We start from the raw sequence: 17,427 nt of genomic DNA, 5'->3' as shown, positions 1-17,427 counted from the left end.
ACTCCATCTTAAAATCCTACCTAACCAACAGACAATTCATAGTTAAAAGCCTAGGCGCCTCTTCCGCAACATTCCCAATAGAATCCGGCATACACCAAGGTAGTGTCCTCGGACCCCTACTGTTCTCCATCTACACTGCCGACTTACCTATATCAAACGAGGTAACAATAGCAACATTTGCCGACGACACAGCACTATTAGCTACCCACGCAGACCCGGCAATTGCCTCATCCACTCTCCAGCGAAGTCTCGACTCCATGGAAAAGTGGTTCCAAAATTGGGGTTTTAAAATAAACGAAAAAAGATCCTCCCGTGTAACATTCACGCTCCGAAAACAAACCTGCCCCCAGGTCACCATTAACAACGCAATAATCCCAAGCAAGGACTCCGTAAGATACCTGGGCATGACCCTGGACAGGAGGCTAACTTGGAAAAAACATATCTCAGAAAAAACAAAGCAACTAAAGGAAAAACTAAGAAAATTCTATTGGCTCACGGGCCGACGCTCCAAACTAAACATACAGAACAAAATAACCCTCTACAAGGCCGTAATAAAACCTGTCTGGACCTACGGAATCCAACTATGGGGAACAGCAAGTAACTCCAACATTGAAATACTCCAACGCTTCCAATCGAAAACGCTAAGATCCCTATTAAATGCACCCTGGTATGTTACCAACGAAACAATCCACCGTGACCTCAAGATACCTACAGTCAAAGATAAAATACACAAGTCCAGAAGCAGATATAACACAAGAGTCAACAACCACCACATCCCATTAGTGACCCAACTACTGGACACGACGGACCAGATCCGCAGACTAAAAAGAAAATACCCTCTAGATTAAATCCTTAGTTTCTACTAGAACCAACAATATAAAACTATTATAATCCATGTCATTGTATCACGCCAAACTAAGTTACTGAAAATTCTCAACGAGAATTGATTGTAAATATTCTAATAAATAAAAAAAAAACATCTTCTCAATTGCGCTACCAAATACCTACGGACAAAATTGTTCTTATAAATTTATGAATATTATGTGTTTACGTATTTGAATGAAAAGTGTTTTTCTTCACTTCACTTCAATGTAACGAGACGTGTCTATCATGATTACACCGGTAAAAATTGAGACTAATTTGGAAATATATATATGGAAGCTAGAAGATGCTTATTGCAGACGTACACATAGCAAAAAACTAATGTACAATGTAAAGAGTATTTTTAAACATATGATTGATTAGGGGTAAAAATGCTGCTACTAAAAATATTGTGACTTATTTATACAATACATAATTAACTGTCCAAATACCGATGGTAATCAATAAGCATCTTATAATTCCTATTTACATTTATTTCAAAAGTTTCTTTCGTTTCATAAGGAAATAATAGATGCACGACACTTTTTGTTTTATATTATTTTATCGATTTATGTATGATCTATTTTGTAGTAATAGAACAAAACGAAAGAAACTTTTGAGACAGCCTAATGCATCTTGAAATTCATGAAAAACTTCAACAAAATATTCATGGAAAGTTTCTGTAAGCGTCCGAGTACTTTCGTGAGCCGTTATATGTATAATAATTCGTTACAATGTTAGTGATAGCTTGGAAAGTGAACTATTTTTATTATACATCTTTTTACTTTCCATATTACGCTCATAGATACTCTAAAACGCCGCGATACTAACTCTTATCTATCATGTTTACGAATGCCTATAATTTGTGAAACCGCTTCTGATTTTACGGAAATTTTGCAGTTGCTCGATGAATGAAACAGATTTGTTAAGAGAATCACATGTTATAGATACCTGAACTGTGATTTATTTAATATATCTTTTCTGATTTGTTATCCTGCAACATTTCCATGTTTTACGAAGAGGATGTTTAGCATGAAATCATGCTAATAAGAAGTTTTTCATGTTTTTCTTCAGGCTTAAAATATTTTTTAATGTTGTGAAAAAATTGGGTTGAAAATGAATAAAAGGGTGCAACAGGGTATTTAAACAAACTAATATCTCTTATATGAATAAGTCGAGTGATATGCTGTAAATTATTTTCACAAAAAGACACCCATTTTTATTATTGTTTTCTAAACAAAATTCAATATGATTTGTTATACCTGTAATAGGAAGTTTCTTTAACTAACATTTAGTTATCGATCCTATTTTTATTGAAGTTTAACAATACTGTTCAATATTAATAATTATTAATTTATAAGTGAAGGGTAATTCCAACGAAGAAAGATATCATTTGCAAACAAATAGTTTCAGATAAAATCAGCATTGGTACTGTAAATTTAAGATATTATAAATCTAATATGTATTGTATCGCAAAGCGGGATTCATGATGAAAAATTAAATATAAAAGTCCATGAAATTTCGCAAATTTAAACATCTCAGTTTGTACAGCTTTAATAAATGTGGACAAAAGTTTAGTCTATCTCTATATTTAAATAACGCATGATATTTAATTCTACAGTATAATTAAACAAAGATTCGAAGCTGAAAATTTCGAAATATAATTGAACAATATATCGTACAATAAATGTTATATGATGTTCTGTAAAGGAGAATTGCATTTTTATGAAGAGGATCAAAGATAAAAGAGATTTTTGTTGAACGATACGACCGTTTCGAAATTCCATTTTGATCTTGTGTATGTATAGTGTATCTCGTACAAAAGATATTACAACAAGCGTCCAGTCATAATGTGAAACATTAATCAAAATTTCTAATCTCGAGTGTTTCAAGCCCCAGAACTCATCTTAATAAATATAAGAAGGACAGATTAAATTCAATTTGATTTTTCTAATTTTCTCGTTAATAATTAAATATGAGCATCAATCAATCAATAGTTCATAATGCACGGTATAATGCGTGTATAACATTCATCTGATTTCAATTAACTTACGTTTAAGCAAAATAATTATTCGAACTAGTTTATCATTCACATTATTACACATTTTAATTGTATATATATCTAGTACAACATAGAAAGGATGTTTTAGGATTATGAGTATTCATTTAATTTTTAAGAAGAACAATAAGATTCAATACATGTACACAATAGTTAAAAATATGAAATCCAGTCGCTTTTACATTAAGTACCATTTCCTCGTAAATGAACATACAAAAGATAAATGTCAATAACTATAAATGCCTGTTTAATGTTTCTTTTTTGTTACGATTATATATGTAAAATTAGTTCTTGTAATGAATACTGCTTATAGGAATAAGGATTATTTTTCACTTGAAATAAGTTTGCTTTGATATTTTAAATGACTGAATAAAATGCGGACAAAATATTTTAACCATACACGTAAAGATTCAAGTACGTTACATACAATAACTATAAGAATATATTTTTAAAAACGTAAGAATTTGTACTTTAGATAGCAATGCGTTTAAAAGTTATTTTATGAATTCACTTTATTAATTACTGATTTAAAATCTCCAGCATTTTCAGTAAAATGTCCAGAAAGTAGAAGAAAAGTACAACAAAAGTAGAAAACAGTTAATTTTGTAATATAAATTTATAGTCTACCGAATTAATACTCATATTTCTAAAACAGGGTCTATACACTTTCAAAATTTCAATCAAATCATATGCATAGTATTTCTTTTATCTCATATTCTAATTTCACCACATTGAATTTTCTAAAGAAAGATGATCTATTTATTTTATATAACGCAAATCCTTTATTTTAGATATGCAAAGTCAAATATATTTTTGTCAATAAAGACACAAAAAATCTTAGATGTCTAAATGTCAGCTTTAAGAACAGTAGACTTGCCTGCCTTCAAACTTAAATGTCCTTTCCAGTAGTAAAACTTAAATAACATTAACAACGGCAGTAATATTTACACCTACAGATGGAGGATATTAGACTTCGATTAAAATACAAGTAGCTCAATAAATATGTGTCTAAGTACGATGGTTAAAGAATAACGATTCGTCATTCTTTATTCCAGCGCTTAATGCTATCCTTCTTTCAACAAATACAATCCTAGAACAATGCCGCTGAAGAGAAATGTTATACGTGAATTTATTTGCCTTTGCGGGACGAAGGTTTATTAAATTATTAAATGAAAATATTAAATGAAAATGAATATGTATAATTATGTGTATAAAAATTGATATATGTATGTATGTATAAAATATATATATGTATGTATATATATATATATATATATATATATGTCGGGTTGGCGTTAAGATTAGAGTTAGGTTTAAGGGTGTGAAACGAATCCCTATTGGCGCTAGACGTGATCGTTATGCAATAGAGGAGATATTTACTAGTGCAAATATGACTATGATGGAATTGGACAAGTAATCGCGATAATTAGATACTCGAGAAGCAAATGACAATGATCCTAGGCTCAATAACGAATCCGCGGTCAACGGGATGACGAACTTTACCCTTTGTTAGCGTCTAAGTTACACTGTATGTTAGAGCAAGGGGCAATTATTACGTATACGAAAGACAGGTCGATTGCCGATGAGATCGCACTAGAGAGAGTGGCTCTCCGTCGCGGTGACGCTGTCGAAGAAATCTATGATGGGTGTGCCTAAGGGCACGATCATGAGAGTGCCAAGAGATCATCGGATTCGCGGAGAAAAGTCTTCGTTCGAAGGGTGAGGGAAATTGAAGTTGCTGTTAATTGGTCAATTTCCATGTTGGTGGTTAGAGAAAGATATTAGCTGTCCTTGGGAAAAGTTGCTAGCGGGAAGCGTCGTTCGTGGAAGGATAGATTTCTCTTATCTTCCCGTAGTGGGGGCACAGGCTATTTGTCTACTTGAAAGACTTTGTATAATTGAAACTTAATATTCGTAGCCGGTCCTCGCCCAGCTAAACATATACTGTGAAGATGCGTTGGCATCTGGCAATCACCTTACCCGAAGGACAAAGTCTGCGTGTGGCGAGCCACGGGGCAGAAACCATTGAAACGTTTACCGTCGTGCCCTGTCCCAAGTATTTCTTTTAAGAAGATCTATAGAATTACTTCATGCCTTTGTTAGACAAAACGTTCATCCCTTTGACCGCGGCTACGTTCGGCGACTGATTGTCGCCTCGAGCCCGAGCTCACTATCATAAATCTCAAATAAATACAGTCGGATCGAATGACAACAGTTTCTTAATACGGCTATGGTGAAATCTAAATTTCAATACTAGGGGTCTTCCCAAAGTTCCAAAGGGAAGGTTCCGGTGTTCTTTCATCTCCGACATATATATATTATTATAATGACTTATTTTAATAATGACTTAATTTGTATAGTAAAAACAGCTAAAATCTCATGTAAGATTGTTGGGATGTTACGTGATATTTCTGTTGCATCATTGATTATCGTTATACTTTGAAAAATAATTAAGGAAGCGAACAATGCGTGGACGATTATGGCAGTTTTATTAATAAACGAACGTTTAATAGAGAATATGGATTTACTGGATAAATAAATGTTTCATTAAATGTAACTGTTACGTGCAGAATAATATGTTGTTACATGTATGAACTAAAGTTGATGTAATACTCATATTATATTTATGGTTTCAAAGAATTAATAAAATCTGCTGAGATTAAAACGTATGCTCTCCCTTTTATTCTATGAGAATTAAACATTTGGAAGATTTTATGAAAATGCACTAAACAATCAGAAGCATCTGTTTCTCCTTTTCTTTTTCTTTTTTTTTTTTTTTTTTTTTTTTTTTTAACATGTTGATTGCCACGCGATTTTTATACTTATTTTGACTTGGATAGATAGATTAAAGCGTACCATACCAAGACATTTTATTCTTGCAAAATATTCTAGTCTATTTGCGTACCTAAACACCTAAACACTCAACGTGTTGAAGAATTTCTGTGCAAAACAATTCCATCGCTTTGTCACGCTTAACGGCTCAATCATCGAAACATGTATCATAACGCACGAATTATGATAAAAAAGAAACTGTCTTTCGAATAAAAGCAATCCGTTTGCCAGGTGCGCTTAAGGATGTACAGGACGTCGACGGAGCAAGTGTACGAAATACAGCCGCTGGAGGGTAACAGTTCCGCTCAACGTTACACTCAACAGCCGAAACAACGATTCTCTGAAATGCCTACTCCGTCGGTTTCGCCGACGTCTTCTCTCCGAAAGCGCGTCTCGGAACTGCCAAGAGCCGCGAGTGCATCCGTTTCCGGTGCTGCGGGCATTGTCTGCTCTAATACGGATCTGATATCGATCCTAAGCTCGTTAGCGTCTTCCGCGACGGAAATCAACCGATGCGGCGAGGAAGCGCCGAGTTCGCGGGACGATAGCAAATCAAACTGGCCCGGAAAAACGACCGAACAGAAAGGAAGTCGATCGAAGAGCTTCCGTTCCAACAGCTTCGACGTGTCGACATTGCACGGAGCTAAAAGTAAGCTTAGCGGATCCTCGAAAGCCGCTATTTCGACCTTTATGGCTCCGTCGAATTGGTTCACGAAGAGACACCAACCGATGTCGAAAAAGCCGGAAGAGTTGGTAACGGCCAGTTTAAGTCTCAAGTTCGATAAATCGAAGGTAGTGAAGGCGGTGAAGGAAACGTTGGGTAAAAAGTCCCCTAATAGCGAGGTCAAACACAAAGTCGTATTGGACAACACTAGTGGAACCAAAGTGGACGCTCAGCTAAGTTGTATTTCTCGTTACGATATCGTTTCTTGTTTAAGAGCCATCGTAGGTGAAAGGAGGAATGCAAGAACGCACATAATACGCAAAAATCTATGGCAGATTCAAAGTACAGTACTCGTTGTGATATTCGGTAAAGATAATAAGTTCTTCTATGGAGATTTCATTTTTCAAATTATTCTCGTACAAGTACGTATTTGCATAAATAAATATCACACGGTCTCTGCGTAAATACCCAGGCCAGTTATAAATATTTCAGTTTGCCAACGATATCTCAACATGTGGGACACTCACATGCGTGCTACTTCGTGAGCGATGATAAAGGCGCTGGTCAAGCCTTCGTCTCGATTTAACGCGCACGATCTCGAAGGACCTCCTATATCTAATCGCGTCAACCATACAGCAACATCGTGATTTACGTCCTCCGAGGACAGCATCTTTCTGTTCCATTTGTTCACGTTCTCGAGAGATCGTCTGGCATCGCCACGGCGGACCTACGACAATTTATTAATATTTTCTTAATAAAAGCTAGCAAATATTACGAATATATTATATTTATTATTACATCATGCATTATATACTATATATAAATATTCGTCAATGATAATAAATATATGTGCAAGTAATCGTGTTGTTGATTGTAATCAAATGTAACTTGTAACGCTATTAGTATTTTAATCTTCCTGAAAAATGTTGAAATGTTGATTCAACAGCAGAGAAGAATAGCAGAAAAAGAAAAGTAAAAGGAATCGCAAGTGTCGTATATCAATGATATTATCATAGGTCTATAACATTAAATTAAGATTCTTAAGAGATGAAAAAGGTTTAATAGTCGATTATACAGATATTTCGGATACACGATAAATGCGAGGTTTGTCAATGATCCGTGAAAATTGTTTGTTTGGAAATTTGTTTTCAAGGGATCGTTCACGGTTGTCCAATTTAACAAAATGGAACTCGTTGCATTTTATCGATCTAGAACGTCATGCGCAGATATTTTGACCTATATAATTTATATACCATACACTGTACAGATAAGTAGAAAATAAAATAATTGACACTCGCATATGCGTATCTCAGATAGTTACTACTTTAGTTAAATGATTTAATTTAATGGAAATCGCTTACTATAACGTCTCGTTTTTCCGCGTATAAAATCATTCGTACGATCACTAGAATCATGTTGGATTCGAGCGATGGGTCCATGTAAATTGCACTGACCTAGGATTAAAATACGTACGAAAATGTAACAGGCGTTAAAACAGTATTACAGCCTTACAAATAAATTATTATTCAAAACTCTCGTAAATACATCGTATCTTATATAATTTTCCTAAAAAATTAATTTTATTCGTTATATTTATCTTAGGAAATGTACGTTATTAATCTCAACAGCATTGGAAAACCAATTACCGAATGGCTGAAATTAATCGATTACAAAATTCCATTACGGATAAATTATTCGCTGAACTTTTTAAAAGATACGTGCAAGCTTTGAACAGTGTAAACAGAAAATACAGAGCTTCCATCCGAATATACGATCGAGATGTTTGAAAGCAAGTAGCGTACCTTGAAAATACAGAGATACGCATAACTCTGCCCTATGTTTCCCGGTTGCTTGCGTACATATGTAGGAGAAGGTATTCTATATCTAAGTATAATAACAGAATTTCGTTTGGTATTACTTACGATGTTTAAAAGAGCCAAGATATATTGCTGTACTCGAATTCCATGAAAATCTACCACGGAGTAATCAGCAGCTATTCCAAGCTCTAGCCATCGTGGCGGCGAATCCTTAGCAGCTGGTCTTTTCTCTATGAAATGACTTATCTTAGAAATCGACTTATCTTCCACGAAATTAGAAAGTCTACTCGACTCGACTTGATAGCTTAAACGCATGATTATTAAAAGCATAAATTAATATCTACGAGCAAGTATTCGTGGAATAATTATTATGATATAAATAATTATTTCAAAAGTATAATTTCAAAAATATCAATTCGGTATCACCGTGAATTTCATCCTGCAAATTTCTTTAAAATTCTTGACAAATTTTGGTAAACGTATTCCTCCAGCAAATTTTTCTATTTTTCTATTTTTTTACATTAAATTAGGCAAGATAGATAAAGATTCGTGCAATGGACAATATACATATGTGTAATAGACAGGGAACAATAAAATAAATTAAAAACAGCGAAATATAGATGAACGTGTAGAAGATCAAGCGAGAGTGGAACGCAATAGGGAGAATAATTGTAAACCGAGTTCCTTTTAAGGCTGAAGATAAGCTATTCTTATATTACATGCTGTTATTATTACTTTTGTACACGATAGATTGGAATATCAGTACAATTTCTTTCTTTCAGTAATATTCGATGATTCGTTAATTTATTAACCGCTATATTGTACGTGGTAAGTAGAAAAGCAACGATTGTACAAGAATGGCATTTGGAAAAATATTTGACTTACTTGATAATCTGTTCCTTTGCCATTTAGGACCAGAGAAGTATCCAATTTCCTCGGGATTTGTTATTTTATATAGGTTGGGGTTGATAATCAATCTCGGATCCACTCGGATTGGTTATCACACCTTTTATTTTCTCTCTTATACAAAACACCAAATCACACAGCAAACGTCTAAACTCTCCCAATGCGTCTTAGCAATTAAGGCGTGGTCGACTCCTGTGGCAAAAGAGCGTCGTTAGGAGTCGTACCAACATAACCCTAGTAACCTTTTAGTAACTAGCGGTCATACCAACTGAGCATTTCTCAACAGGATTTACGTCGATCGATAATTCTTCCACTATTGTATCGTTGTATTCTGTGGAGACATCGTCTTTTTCATCGTACAGAATCAATTTCTCAGCTTCTGGGTATTCCACGTCGAAGACGTCACCGGAAAGATTATAAAATCCCTGAACATCGTGGCTTAAGGAATCGCGTTTGCTTCGTTTCGACTTTTTCTTAATTTCTTCAACTTCAAATTTATTCGATTTCCCTGTAACCGAATTTTCAACGTTTTATCACGTTTGCCTGTCTTATCTTCGCTATTCTCGTTACGGATAAAATGAAAAAATAGTTGCAAAATTTCTGAAATTGTAAATACGACCAGACTGGAACGTATCAACGACATATACGGTGTCACAAAATTGTGACAAGTCAATATTCCAGTTGTTAGTTTGTTGAATTTACGCCACCGCTGATTAAACGTATCACGCTTTAATAGAAAATTCAATTTCCCAGCGGGGAAAATGGAATTTTGCGCTAATTAAAGTATTGCGCATTTGTACAAAATTCCATTGTTTTCTGTTGCCCGCGAAAATGCAATTTTACGACGGACATTTCAGACAAATTTCCATCAGACGGCTTTCCATCCGTAAAAAAGAATGCTATCTATAAAAGTATGATACAGTGCACTTACTTGATTGCAATGATATCTCAACGATTATTAACAGATACCAAGATGTCTCGACAGTTGCAAAAATCTTTTATAAATAAATTACACGTGGCTCGCGAATCTGTTTCAACGTTGCTGGAAACTTTTTGCGTATATGATATACGAAGCATTTCGAAATGATCATTGCAGCACTGTAGCGAGACACGCCTAACTTGATCGTATCGATGAAATTTCAAACGGATTTGGAAGTGTGCGTAGAAGTTATATTTATCAGGGACACGTACTTTCCAAAAATCATCAAACTATTCGAACAGTCAATTATTACTTAGTATGTTAATAAGCCACGATGTAATACTCTTAAAGAGTTAGAAAGAATAAATTTTCGGAAAATGGAACAATTTGACTTTCAAATGGCTCGTACGTGATGTAATCATCTGTTTGATGAACTTTTAATTGCTATCGTAGATAGGATCGTAAAATACTACGAATGTTACAGACATCGTCGTGATTTTCCTATAAAGTAACACACGACGCGTAGTCCGTTTGATGTTCGATTTGCTTGGCTCTTGTAATCCAATTTCAATAAAATTGTACAAAATGCACGTGATACGAAAGAAAATATAAAATATACAAAATACTCTTTACTTCTCTTTTTTTTTTCTTTTCAATCATATCCTCAAAAATATGAATTTGCATCAAAATCTACAGTCTATTTAGAATATTAGAAAGAATATTCAGACAGACGATGTATATAAAGGAGATACAAATTACGACGATGAGAGAACTCGCAAGATATTTGTATCTGTGAAATTGCAACTGTTGCGTCGATAAATATCTACGCCGATTAAATTTTTGATACACTTCGGATTCTCATCGGAAAACCAGTAATAACATATTTCTATTTCGTAATATATTTCTGATATACAGAGGATGCTCTCAAAAAAATATACACCCACTTTAATTAAATGGTATCGTGAAATTGCTGCATCGTATTATTACAATTTTTATACAAATCTTCCTTTCCTTCAATTTTGTGTACATTTCGGATGTATTCCTTTCTTTTAATCCTATTAATGGATCGATAGATTTAATTTTATAAAATTGATTTTTTGAATATTTATACATTCCATATCTTTTTAAGCACCACGTCACATGATTCTTTCGGTAGAAATAACTGCGTAAAATTACATTTTCTCTGTACCTGGGAGCTTTTGCGCGGTGAATTTTATACGATCGAAGCCCCTTTTTCGAGTGGCGTGGGTGCTTCGGCATGGGAAAGTGCCTCTCCATTATCGTTTTAGCTGGCTGTTTCCATTTGTATAAAATCGTCGTTATTATCGTCTTTATCACAACGAAACCATCCCATTACATCAGTGTATTTAAGGTTTCCCCACAGTTACCCCATCATTCGAGCAATCCACGTGCTTTACATAATTCTCAATATCACGTTTCCATTTTCTAACATCTGTGACTGTAGCTTTTCCAACGTCACGTACTCTTGATGAATTCTATCGCCGATTCTTACACCACCTCCCACGTTTTTAATTAAATTGTATTTTCTTTCTGTACGACTGGAGCGTTGTTAGTTTCATACCAAATTCTTATTTATCGGAATTCTATTCTATTCTATTCGAACAGAGAAAAGAATGTGTAGATTTTTTAAAAAGAAACTGTTTTTTCGAGCTATCGCGGGGAGACGCGGTCGTTAGAATACGCGTCAACGGGAGTCGTAAATTCCCGTTACGATTAGAATGATCGACACCACGAATAGTTCGATCCCCGTATTTCGATTAAGATAATAGGGGTGATTCAGGTATGATAACACTGTGGCTCACAGAGTTAAAATATATATTTCCAACACTTAGTATACACGATTGAATAGATATAAACACTTAATAACTTATCACGCTGCAATAATATAGATATGAAAGTAACACGGTATGAGACTTAATGTTAGAAGTTAGATCTTTGACTGTGGTAGGAAATTCTGAGAGATATAGAAACGGTGAGAGTTATAGGGAATGCAGGAACTCTAGTCACCGTGAGAGACGATGGAAAACTCTGAAGCTTATTCTAATGTAAATACGGAGGAAAGCTTGGTATGGGTGTGCCCTTTGAACGAAGAACGCGGATTCGTTGCTTACATTTTTAGTTAGTAAAGTGAGGGCAACAATCCGCGATGTCGATTGGTTGGGACCAATGTTAGGAAGGAAGAGAGGAGGAAGAAACCTCCTACCAACTTGGGTCCTAGGCGACATTGTTTACAGGGAAACTCAGATTTTTCGTTAGGTATATCTCCGCTTTCTTCGTAATTCTGAAGAGCACGTAATAAACCCAAGGACCTTTCTAAAAACCGGCCGAAAACTCTTCTGGAATTAGAAAGTCTTTTCTGGCAAACAGATGTGCTTAGACCATGTGTGCGAACAATGCAGCTAGAATTGCAACTTTATAGTGGGTCCTTGGGCCTCTGGAGTGTTAGAAGGACGGCAGATAGACCGTTGGTTGGCAAGCCGCGCGGGATGGCGTGCAGATGTGTTGCGCGACAGAACAGAAACTTATCCGTCACTGAGAAATGTTAGGTTCGACTGATAAAACGTACAGACACCAGAGTATTCGTGGGAGCAGTCGAACATCAACGATTCTACGATCTCGGCATATTCCACCTCAAACGCGATTCCGTAAAATTCAAACTAATCGTCCAGCGAGCTGTTCCATGTTTTCCAAACTGAACAGATCGTGAGCATCGGCCAGCGATATGGGAAATGAAGATAATTTCCAATTGTTCGTAACATCTGACGATCATTCGACTTAAAACATAGTTCTCGCGGTCGCGGCAAACAAGTTACGCAGGCAATTTGTCAGCTGTCGAACGAGAGAGCTGGCTGGTTGTACTGCGTTGAAGCAGAGCGATTCGAAGAACGGCAGAGACGCGAAAGGGAAGCGTTCACCGAGAATACGTCCGTTTCGTCTTTCTCGTTAGACGGTGGAAATGAATTGGCGATTTCACCATGAATACTACAAAGGAAGTTAACGCTGTAACTGGCGCGAGTTTCGCGTGAAACGTAGCCTTTGACGAGGTGAAAGCCGGTTTGTTTGCGCGTCTCGCCGAACAAATCCGATAACTAAAATTGTCTGACGAAATTGTTTTACACGAGCCGTGTTCTCGGTAACGCTAGCGGCTATTTAATCAAAATTGTCGGCCGCGTTTCTCGTTGGCCGTTCGATCAACCAACGTGTAATTAAAATGATAATCTTAATAGATCCTCATGGACATAGATAGCGAGGCTGGCAGTTGGCGAAGCGAGCTAAGCAAATAGCGAATTATATCGCGTGTTATAACTGGATCGTGGAAGTTTGCGCATATTTTTACACTGATAAATTAACCCTGCTGCTGATCCTCTAATATTTCTCGTTCGATCTCATCTATTACAAATAACAGATACGTAAGACAACATAGGAAAATATATAAGTAAATAGTATCGCGAATAATTACGAATAATTGCATTCATTTTCGTTAAAGGTAAATTATATTGTATTTACGTGCCAAGGATAGAACTGAAATTGCCGCTGATATTGATTTATTCTTGTTAAATTTCAATGTCAGAATAAAAAAGTTTAGCAGTTAGCGGTTGCGACCTCTTTGAAAAGCGTGTACCTAAAAGTGTGTCGCGAACAGTAAGCGATGGCGAGTATACTCGTCGAACACGGAATACGGGTGGCTGTTATAATATAGAATTAAGTTGTTACGAAACGACTGTTTTATTTTTCAATTTAGTACTGACGGGGCTCGTCGTAACGTAAAATACTGCCATCTCTTCGTGACGAGTATACTCGTGGAAAACAGCCAATTGGTTAAACCAGGACCAGATCACGATACCGTTTAAAGATGAAATTTGTAGAATGGTTAGAGTTAGAGAATATCGGAACTTTGTATTATTATAACGTTTACCATCGCTGCGCTCTCGATATTAACCCTTAACTGCTGCTCTGGGACTCCCAGACGATATAAACATCCGCGTAACTTCGCTCTCGAGTGTCACGACCGGCATACTTCAAATCCGATGGACCGATGATGGAGATAGAGATGTGGCGGCCTTGGCGACAATGTATATCGCCGAAGTGCCTAATGAGTCATCTGTATCCTAACGGTCCTTCCACCGAATGTCCTAGAAGTGTGACAACGGTCACGTACGCCTACAGGGTAGTGGGGATATTGAGGGATGACAAACAAAGAAGAAACAGATGTTACCGAAAGTCAAATTGTAAGAGTTTCAGTCTTGGAAAGTCACGGCTGGAGCTCAGAACAAAATCGCAGTCAGTGTAAATTCAGAAATAAATTCTCTCGTTTTTTTTGTTATCTTAATTTTTTCTTTTCGTTCGAGCCTCCTGCTTTTTATTTTACGTGACACGAGCAACGCGTGATGTCAAGTGTCTTGGTAATTTTCAATTAAGTCGCCCCTTATGACTATAACTTATAACTTCTGATCTTTGTTCCGTATAGGAGTAATTGAGAACGTACAACTTTCCTTTCGCTTTGTTTCGTCTTGTCCATTATGGATGAAAATGCGATTATAGTTACGAAACGAATCATTCTTCGTTGATCGCGATACAATGGAAATGTTTACAGCGAACGTTCCCGAGTGCTTCGAATAAAGAAAGAACGATGCAATACGATACTCTTTGACTTATAAATAACTTTCCTTTGAGACCAATCGGTGGATCAATTTTCTGGCTCCGCAGACGCAATGTTACACGTAATCCTAGGAATCGTGAAGTTTTCAGTCTTTTCTAATATTATTTTTCAACTTGAAATTCAATCTATTGGACGTAGGAATATTTTTACTGTAAACTATTAGAAAAATGTCCATCGTATAATCGACGAGCATCGCGAGAGTAATATCCAGGCTTTAAATTCTAAAGGCTCGTTACCGTACAACTGTAGTAGGCAACGTCGTTGCTCTAAACACGTACGTAATTTTGTTCACATTGTATAACCGATAACTATTTTCTTTTTATTATTTCTTTTTATTCGAATGTCCCTCAGCTTTCGCTTTACCACCGTACATCATCCCTACGTCATGCACCGATACTATTTTTCTTTTACACTGTGACACTTACTTGTCTGCTTGACCATGCGATCCTGATCATCATGCAAATGGTCCAAGACTGTTGTCGTAATACTCTACGGAATAACTAAAATTGTTGTATCGTTCTAACACGTTATAGATTTTATTAAAGAGGAACGTTTACTCGATAGAAGACTCAGATTCATGAAATAAGACACCGGTTTTCCCTGACGCCACTTTACGATATAAATAATTAAACTTTTTCTCCCTCGTATATGGAAAGCTTAAAATACTTTTCCTGTATTATCTATGCCAAATCTCCTGTCAATTTCGTTACTAAAATAAATGTTACAGTTATCAGCAATAATCGCTTGCACTCGACTATACGTTTCTTTAATTAAAAATTTATCAAAGCGAAGTCTTCGATTCTTTAAATTCTGCAAAATTTGATAAAAACGCGCAATGACTCGAAACTTCCGACGAGTAATGTACGCGAAAGACTCTGTATACTCGTTAGGTCGTTCCTCAAACGAGAAACAGATCGAACTGTTCGCGTTCGAGTCAAACGTAAAGGGAAAAGATTAAATTTCCTAACTTTCCGTCGATAGGATCTTCATCGACGTTTATGACGGTTGACTTCTCTTAATTAGCGAAGCTTCAAGCTTTCGATATTTCCAAGTTTCAATAATTCTCATTCTCCGTTCGCCTTTCAATGACCGTTATTAGCGTGAGCGTGTGTCAATAATCAAAGCGAACGATGCTCTTTTGAACCTTCCTTTCCTCTTCCATTCGTCTTCCTTTTCAGAACGGAATAATGGCTAGATCTACTTTACTCGTTGCGCTGATTTAACGAGTGCGTGTTTATTCTCTCTTTATTCTTCGTCTGCTTCTGCCCTCGCGTCTGTTGAACATCGATTCGATTGCTGAACTCGACTGTGTGATTCTCCTATCAGGAACGACATTTGCGTCGGAATATACATGTTACGGTCGTTCTTTAAAATTCTTCTAAATTAAAAGTTCCTTAAAACTCTCCTAGCTGCAAAGTTCTTCTCCTGAAAGAGTCGCGGTAAACGTGGATATCTGACGTTACGCGTTCGTTAACGAGCATCTCTTATGTCAAATATTACAAAGCAACGATTTACCCAAAATATAGAAATATCTTCCGAAATAGCGGACTCATCGTTAGATTATTAGATCGCGGATGTTCGTGCATTTGTGGGAATTTTAAAAATGCAAAAGTCCATGAAACGTTTAGGAAACGTAGAGGATGAAATAAATCTCTATCCGTTTCGGTTTATTCAGTCGTATTCGTGAAAGTAGCAAACTGCACGAACATACGTATATTATTATTATTATATCTTGTTTTTGCGAAAAGCATTTCTCTTGCAAGCATTTGCCTTTTATATTTCTTACTTTTGGCGTTCCGCGTACTTATAGGAAATTGCAGCTTAATCGTTGCAATAAAACTTATCGCTTTCTATTTTCCGTTTCTGCACATCTTCGTAAATTTATCGTATTAGCGACGTGAAGTATAACGGACGATTGATCGTAAATTGAAATCACAAATTCCCCATCGACCATTTCACAACAGACTGCCGCAGTTGCATGTTTTATAGGGGTGAATAGCCGCAGAGAAATCGATTCCAGTTCTACAAGGGACAAGTGTTATTGCTTTCATTTGAGCGCTCTGCCTAAGTATATTGTTCGTGGATTTACTGCAACAATGTTTGGGATTCTAAATTGCAACCTCCCAAGAGAAAACTTCGAAATGCTCTAAATATCGTATCGGCTACTTTCACGTAATGATATATTTGTTTTTTGACAAATAAATAAAGAAAAGAAAAGAAGAGTAAAATACACATCGAGAGTATTTTACCTGGAATACGTATTCAAGGATTATTTGCAGATTTTTCAGACCAAAGATACTTTTGTAAAGTGTATAATCATTTATCTGGAAAGTATTAAAAGTACTTCGTTTCTAGTAGGATTATATAATATCAATATCGTATTTAGGAAGTTGTGAAATTGCGAACTTATTAATAGGAAACACCATATAGATACAGAGAATGAAATTACTGATCGATACGGAGGATATTAATTCATTTAATATCTTGGCGATAGCAGATGATCGCTTTGCAATTAATCAGTACTCTGCAATTTATAATTGGATATAATGCAGTTAATTATTTAAATCAATTGTTACGTGTGTAAAGATTGATAGCAGGTATTTATAACTTTTCTGCGATTTTCACATTAAGCATGATGAAGCAGTTGAATGATTAATTGATTCTCTTTAACATAGCCATGAGGGAGAC

The 17,427-nt window shown here is 35.9% G+C and overlaps 1 long non-coding RNA gene across 2 annotated transcripts; it reads right to left on the bottom strand.

Moving 5' to 3' along the window:
* Window positions 1–7,021: 7,021 nt before the first annotated feature.
* LOC126914847 (uncharacterized) lies at window positions 7,022–9,612 on the bottom strand. 2 transcript variants are annotated; one of them, XR_007709863.1, is made up of 5 exons: window positions 9,405–9,612; window positions 9,119–9,331; window positions 8,339–8,463; window positions 7,778–7,870; window positions 7,022–7,143 (listed from the first exon to the last, which is right to left on the bottom strand). It is a non-coding gene; the product is annotated as an uncharacterized LOC126914847 (long non-coding RNA). The 2 variants fall into 2 exon arrangements; XR_007709864.1 differs by lacking the exon at window positions 7,022–7,143 and adding an exon at window positions 7,609–7,624.
* Between the last annotated feature and the right edge of the window lie 7,815 nt (window positions 9,613–17,427).

The sequence above is a fragment of the Bombus affinis genome, chromosome 3 (assembly GCF_024516045.1).
Source record: "Bombus affinis isolate iyBomAffi1 chromosome 3, iyBomAffi1.2, whole genome shotgun sequence".
In the NCBI taxonomy this organism is placed as follows: domain Eukaryota; kingdom Metazoa; phylum Arthropoda; class Insecta; order Hymenoptera; family Apidae; genus Bombus; species Bombus affinis.
The sequence above is the reverse complement of the archived record's forward strand: the minus strand, read 5'-3'. Positions and strand labels throughout refer to the sequence as shown.